The 6,390-nt window shown below is 42.6% G+C and overlaps 1 protein-coding gene across 2 annotated transcripts in view; it reads right to left on the reverse strand.

Moving 5' to 3' along the window:
* LOC122810440 (hepatocyte nuclear factor 4-beta-like) overlaps positions 1-6,390 on the reverse strand; it is a 954,244-nt gene that overhangs the window by 812,837 nt on the left and 135,017 nt on the right. The gene's annotated exons all lie outside the window — the stretch shown is intronic.

Below are 6,390 nucleotides of genomic sequence, written 5' to 3' on the forward strand. Positions count from 1 at the left end.
GCCTTTTTTAGGCAAGGTTCAAAGGATAAAACCACCACCATAACAGATACAAGCATGCAAAATCTGAAGGTAATGCTACTCAATGCTAGAAGTCTAAACCTCAAAATGCACTCTCTCTAGGCACTCCTAAAAATGGAGAACATCGATATATGTGCAGTAACTGAGATCTGGTTCAAGGCTCCAGAGAGCACCCCTGCAATACCAGGCTACAACTCTTACCACACTTTTCGGCCACAAAACCAAGACCGAAACACTAAAGGTGGAGGAGTGTCCATATTCACTAAGGATATTCACACCTCCAGGCTAGTTGCCCAACACAATGCATCTGAAATTCTCCAGGTGCAACTAACACTAGATAAGACTGCAATCCAAACTGTAGCTTGCTACAGATCCCCCATCATGCCCCAAAATTCTCACTACACCTTTCTAAACATACTGGAAAATATTAAGATACTACCAAACACCCTAATACTGGGTGATTTCAACTACCCTGCCATTAATTGGGAAAACTACTCGGGTACCAACTCCTTTTCCCAACGGTTCTTGGAATTCATAAATTCCAACACCTTGGATCAACTAATCAATTGTCCCACCAGGGGCTCCAATATCCTAGACCTGGTCATTACCAACATGGGAGATAGATGCTCCACACCAGTGGTCACCCCCTCATTGGTCAGGTCTGACCATAAGCAAATCACCTTTGACATCCATATCCCACCCCCACCCCCCAGTAAGGAAACCTCCTTAAAAAACTTCTCCAAAGCCAACTTCATACTACTGAAGTCAGAAGTGACAAACTTCACAACACCCACGCAGATGGGATCTAGAAGTTCGACTGCAGAATCCTACACAAAGGCACTGTACGAGCACATCCACTCGTGCATGAATTGTGCCATCCCAAATAGAACCAAGATGCTCTTCTCCAAAAAAAGGAAGCCAATCTGGTGATCCCCTGCTATAACCAAACTATGCAACAGAAGGAAGAAACTGTTGCAGAAAAGAGGAAAATCCTAGGATGCAAAAAACTCCCTAACCAGCCTCAGTAAGAAGCTGAGATCCCTCATAAAATCCTCAAAAGCTAGTTATGAAAATAAAATTGCCAAAGATTCCAAAGACAACCACAAGGCATTCTATAGTTATGTCAAAAATCTAAATGGCAATGCTCAGATCTGCTCTGAGCTACAACAGAATGGCATTAAATATACTGATCCCAAGGATATTGCCAATATCCTGGCAGATCGATTTAGTGCCAACTTCACCCCCCTCTCACCCCCTAAAGGGCCCATCTCAATACCAAAAGATTGCCAAATTCTGATAATCACGGCCACACAGGTAGAAACTGCACTCTCCAAAGCTAAGAATACAGCATCAATGGGACCAGATGACATCCCAGGCTGTGTAATACATGAACTACAAAATGAACTGGCACCTCACCTAAGTGTTATGTTTAATCATAGCCTCACCTCAGGCTTCGTGCCCACTGAGTGGCGCACAGCTACAGTTATCCCGCTCCACAAGGGAGGATCTGCCTTGGATCCCGGGAACTACCGTCCCATCAGTCTGACAAGCCTGATCTGCAAGGGCATGGAACGCATTATTATGGAACTTATAAACAAAGACATTGGCAACCTTCAAACACAGTTTGGGTTTGTGAAGGGCCGATCTTGTCTCCTGAATCTGATTGACTTCTTCAAATCAGTCTCCAGAGCTGTGGATGAGGGTAAGGAGGTCCACACAGCCTATCTGGATCTCGCCAAGGCCTTCGTCACCATCCCCCACTCTGGAATCATAGATAAACTTACTAAGCTGGGCATAAATCCCTACATCACTCTATGGGTTGCCAACTGGCTTACTGACAGAACCCACACTGTAAAAGTAGCCGACTCCAAATCCAGCTCCAGACAAGTGACAAGTGGAGTACCTCAGGGTTCAGTCCTGGGACCACTCTTGTTTGGCATCTACTTCTCTGAAGTACAGGCCAACACTAAGGGACTCTGGCTAACAAAGTTTGCAGATGACTGCAAACTGGGAGCCATTATTGAATCCCCAAATGATGTGGATATTCTACAAAAGGGCCTTACAGAAACAGATGCCTGGTGCCAGAGCAATGGGCTCAAGCTTAAAGCCAAGAAATGTATAGTTATCCCCTTTGGAAAAAAACATGTACCCATTAATTACCACATAGATGGCAGGACACTAAACATCGAAAGTGTGATGAGAGACTTAGGGACACAGGTGGACAGTGGTCTCACTTTCGATAACCACATCGCCACAACAGTCAGGAAATCCTTCTATGTGGCACACCTCATCACTAAGGGCTTTTCATCCAGAAAAAAGGAGGTCATTGTCCCACTGTACTCATCCCTCATTAGACCCATTATAGAGTATAATGCCCCGTTTGGTATGTACCTATCAATACATCTGCAACAGCTGGAAAGGCCACAGAAATACCTCATTAAAAGAATCACAGGCCTAAAGCAGATGCCATATGCTGACCGTCTAAAAAAACTCCAGCTATACTCTGTGGCATATCGTCTACTCAGAGGTGATCTCTGCTTAACATACAAGGCCATGTCAAACCCTGAGCTGTTGGACATGCTCCACTTAAAGAAATCCCAATCCCTCAGAGCCACACGCTCCAGGGATCTAAACCTTGTCATCACAATGAACAAAACATGCTGGAGGGATAGGTTCCTGACCCAGAGACTCCCCATACTCTGAAATAGACTGCCCATAAATGTCAAGCAGAGCACCTCATCGGCCCTCTTCAAAAGGAACCTTGATGATTGGATGGGAGATAGGAAATTCACCCTGGGGATCATGTCAGTCACCCTGCTAGACAGGGGTCCAGAGAAGTAAATATTGTGGGAAGAAATATCCAGGGAATTGTCATGGCTAGGCTTGCATAGGCCCCAGGGCCGATAGCCTAGTATGAACCTATGAACCTATATGACTTGCTGTTGTACACTTCTCCAATGAGTTCTGCTGTTAGGTTTGTTTGTTGGTCCTTAGTGCTGAGTATACCCAACACCAGTCTGGCTCAGTCCGGCTCATTGTATTATGCTTTCAGTCCTCTAGTTCTACTGCAGCATTACTAAGCCCTTGAAACAACAAAGTGTATTAGATAAGCTCTGTCTAGGTTCAGAAACAAACATCTGGTAAGTCCTTCTAGACCACAACTCCATGGAACATTTAAAGGAATAAGGACGCTGATGGTCCCTAAACCAGTAATAAAGTAGACATTAGCCAAACTAGAGGTCATTAGTAGCTGAAGGCACTAGAATTCTGAGATGCCAAACTCATAATGCTCAAAGCTGTCCAAATGAAGACCTGGAAGTGAGCATGTAATAATTATCAGAAAAGACCAGCTTGCCCTACTTTGTGTAGTCAGTGTGCCATGGGATAATTTACAAAGAAATCACCTTTTTTTAAAATGAGCATAATGTTCTAAATTAATTGAAATGGTTATTCATCCAGTTTATTTGATAACAGAGAATATACTATGTGTACATAAAACGCATTTACTCTGTAATGCATTGGAAACAAAACCTGTTGTTCTATCTCAATCCCCCCTCCCCACTCACACACATACACATGAGCACCACTGCATCACCCTTTCTAAAGCCAGGTGGCTACACATCAGACACAGAGATGACCTACTTTTAGTTCCACTCCTATTCAGATTCCCACGGCTGAACACTTTCTTGCCTTTAGACACTAAACTTCACACAAAAAAACACTGTCAGGAAACTATCTCAAATTACTCCCAGCCTCCAGCCCCCCCACCCCAAACTAAGATACATTGTACAGGTCACCATATCTCTAAACTGCCCAGATTTTCACAGAATGTCCACATTTTTACCTCATATTTTTGGTCTGGTCATCATAAAATTTGATTTTTTGTAGCTAATAACTGAGGGCTGCAGTCACTTAATAATGACAGACGTTTGAGTTTCAGTCTTCATATCCTTTAGAAATTATGCGTGGTATCACAAAACCTTTTTTTCTAACAACTTTCTATGTTTATAAGAGCAATGTTTAAAAAGTTTCCCTGATTTTAGGCCCCCCCAATTATTTTCACTTTATCCAGATTTCTTGTTCTTAGAAGCTGAGAGGTATGCAGATCACTCTTTCCCCGTTCTTACTCCAAAACGCCTGGAATTTCTCCCTCCTGCCTAAAGGACCAACTGATACATTCAGACCACAATTCAATAAATATCTTTATGACAGATCTGAATTCCTTATACTTAAATCAGTTTTTAAACAATGACTGCAAAACCATATTGAAAGAAATCTTAAATTAAATGATAGTCTGAGTGCAGCCTAAGTAATAATTTCATCATATCAGTATAGTGAAGCACAGATCAAAACGGACCAATGTCCCCTTCACCTTTCGCACATCATGATCAATAAAGGAGAAAACAAAAATAACAAAAGGTTTTACAATTTCTATAGTCCTCTAATGTTTTGCCAACAGATCTGCACACAATGAAATGCTTAGTGATGTCTCACCACACATTTCTTACGTAAATAACACTGTCATGGATACTCTGCTTTAATAAATCCATCTATCCTCAACTCCTTTTTCCCATTTTGCACATGGGGTCAGGGTGTCACTTCAGCAGTGACAATCATCTCAAGGTTTACACTGCTGGGTGGCTAGCCCTGCTGCAGTAGTTCATTCATACCATGCACTCGCACACACACTCTCACCTACAGCCAATTTAGAGTGTCCAATCCACCTACTGCATGTCTTTGGAATGTGAGAGGAAACCAGAGCACCCAGTGGAAACCCATGTGACCACAGGGAGGGCATCCAGACTCCACACAGAAAGCACCCCAGCTAAGAATCAAACTGGAGAACCTCTTGCTGTGAGGCAACAACTGTAACTGCTGCACCGCGGCCGCCCAACTCAGCTTTGACATTTGAAATTCCCAACTCCTGTCATTGCAATCAGCATAGAACTGCATATAAAATTAACTTCAGATTGAAACAAAACACATTTCCATTTAAGCAATTATCCATTAAGTTGAATTTCCATAGCTTGCTAATATTTTATGTGTAAATTTGTTTTTAGCTTACTTTAAAAAGGTTCAAGCTTTCTCATATCAGTTGCCACCGAACATAACTGATCACAGATAAATATTGTGGATTTACAGTTATTGTTGGAAATTCAGGTTGATTTACATGTCTTGTATGCATGTCAAGGTCAGCCATGATGATCTCTATGAACCTCAGTAGTACATACGTGTGTATATTTTGTCATGTACACATAGATATCGTTCACATGGTTGTGTATGAGCTGCACTGAGCTAAACTGGCCACAAGAATGTGCAGCCTTGCATAACATGTCCAAAAGCAATTTAACTATCCCACAGCATTTTCTAAACTGGACTACGTCAACATGCAGCTTAAAGTTTAACAAAGCCTAATCCTTAGACACCCTACAAAATATGACACACCTAAATACTTCCTATCAGTAAATTACTTTAATTAAGCAATGAAACACCATCTGCACATGTTATTAATATATCTGATTTACAAAAACAGTAATAATAAGAAAACCACAATCCTTACTTCAAATCTCATAATTCTATAACATTTAGAATGTGCGATGTTAATGAGAAATGTAGATTTCAGGTACAAACATTAATCTGCTCAATCAAACACACACAAACTTCTCCCCCCCTTCCCCACCAAAAGGGCTAATATCTATACCAGCAGAGTGCTGCCCCCCCTGACATCTCAGATGCTCAGGTAAGAGCTGCCCTCTCCAAAGCAAGAAACACAGCATCAATGGGACCAGACGGTGTCCCGGGCTGCGTCCTACATGAACTCCAAGAAGAGCTAAACCCAAACCTAAAACTACTGTTCAATCTCAGCCTTACTACAGGATATGTACCCAAACAGTGGCGTACAGCAACAGTGGTCCCTCTCCACAAAGGTGGTGCCTCAACGGATCCTGGAAACTATCGCCCCATAAGTCTCACTAGCTTGGTCTGCAAAGCTATGGAAAGGATCATCATGGACCTTATAAATAAAGATATTGGGGACCTACAGACACTGGATCCTACCCAGTTCAGCTTTGTTAAGGGCAGATCCTGCCTCTTAAACCTGGTCAATTTCTTTGAAACAGTCACCAAGGCCATTGACAAGGGGAAGGTGGTCCACACAGCCTACCTGGACCTCGCAAAAGCCTTCGATACAATACCCCACTCGGGCATTATAGATAAGCTCACCAGCTTAAATATAAACCCCTATGTCACTAGATGGGTTGCAAACTGGCTCAAGGACAGAACCCACATGGTTAGAATAGCTGGAGCCATGTCAGACTCCAAACCACTTACAAGTGGCGTCCCACAAGGCTCAGTCTTGGGACCTCTCTTGTT

The sequence above is a fragment of the Protopterus annectens genome, chromosome 8.part1 (genome assembly GCF_019279795.1).
Source record: "Protopterus annectens isolate FY-2018-M chromosome 8.part1, PAN1.0, whole genome shotgun sequence".
Classification (NCBI taxonomy): Eukaryota; Metazoa; Chordata; order Ceratodontiformes; family Protopteridae; genus Protopterus; species Protopterus annectens.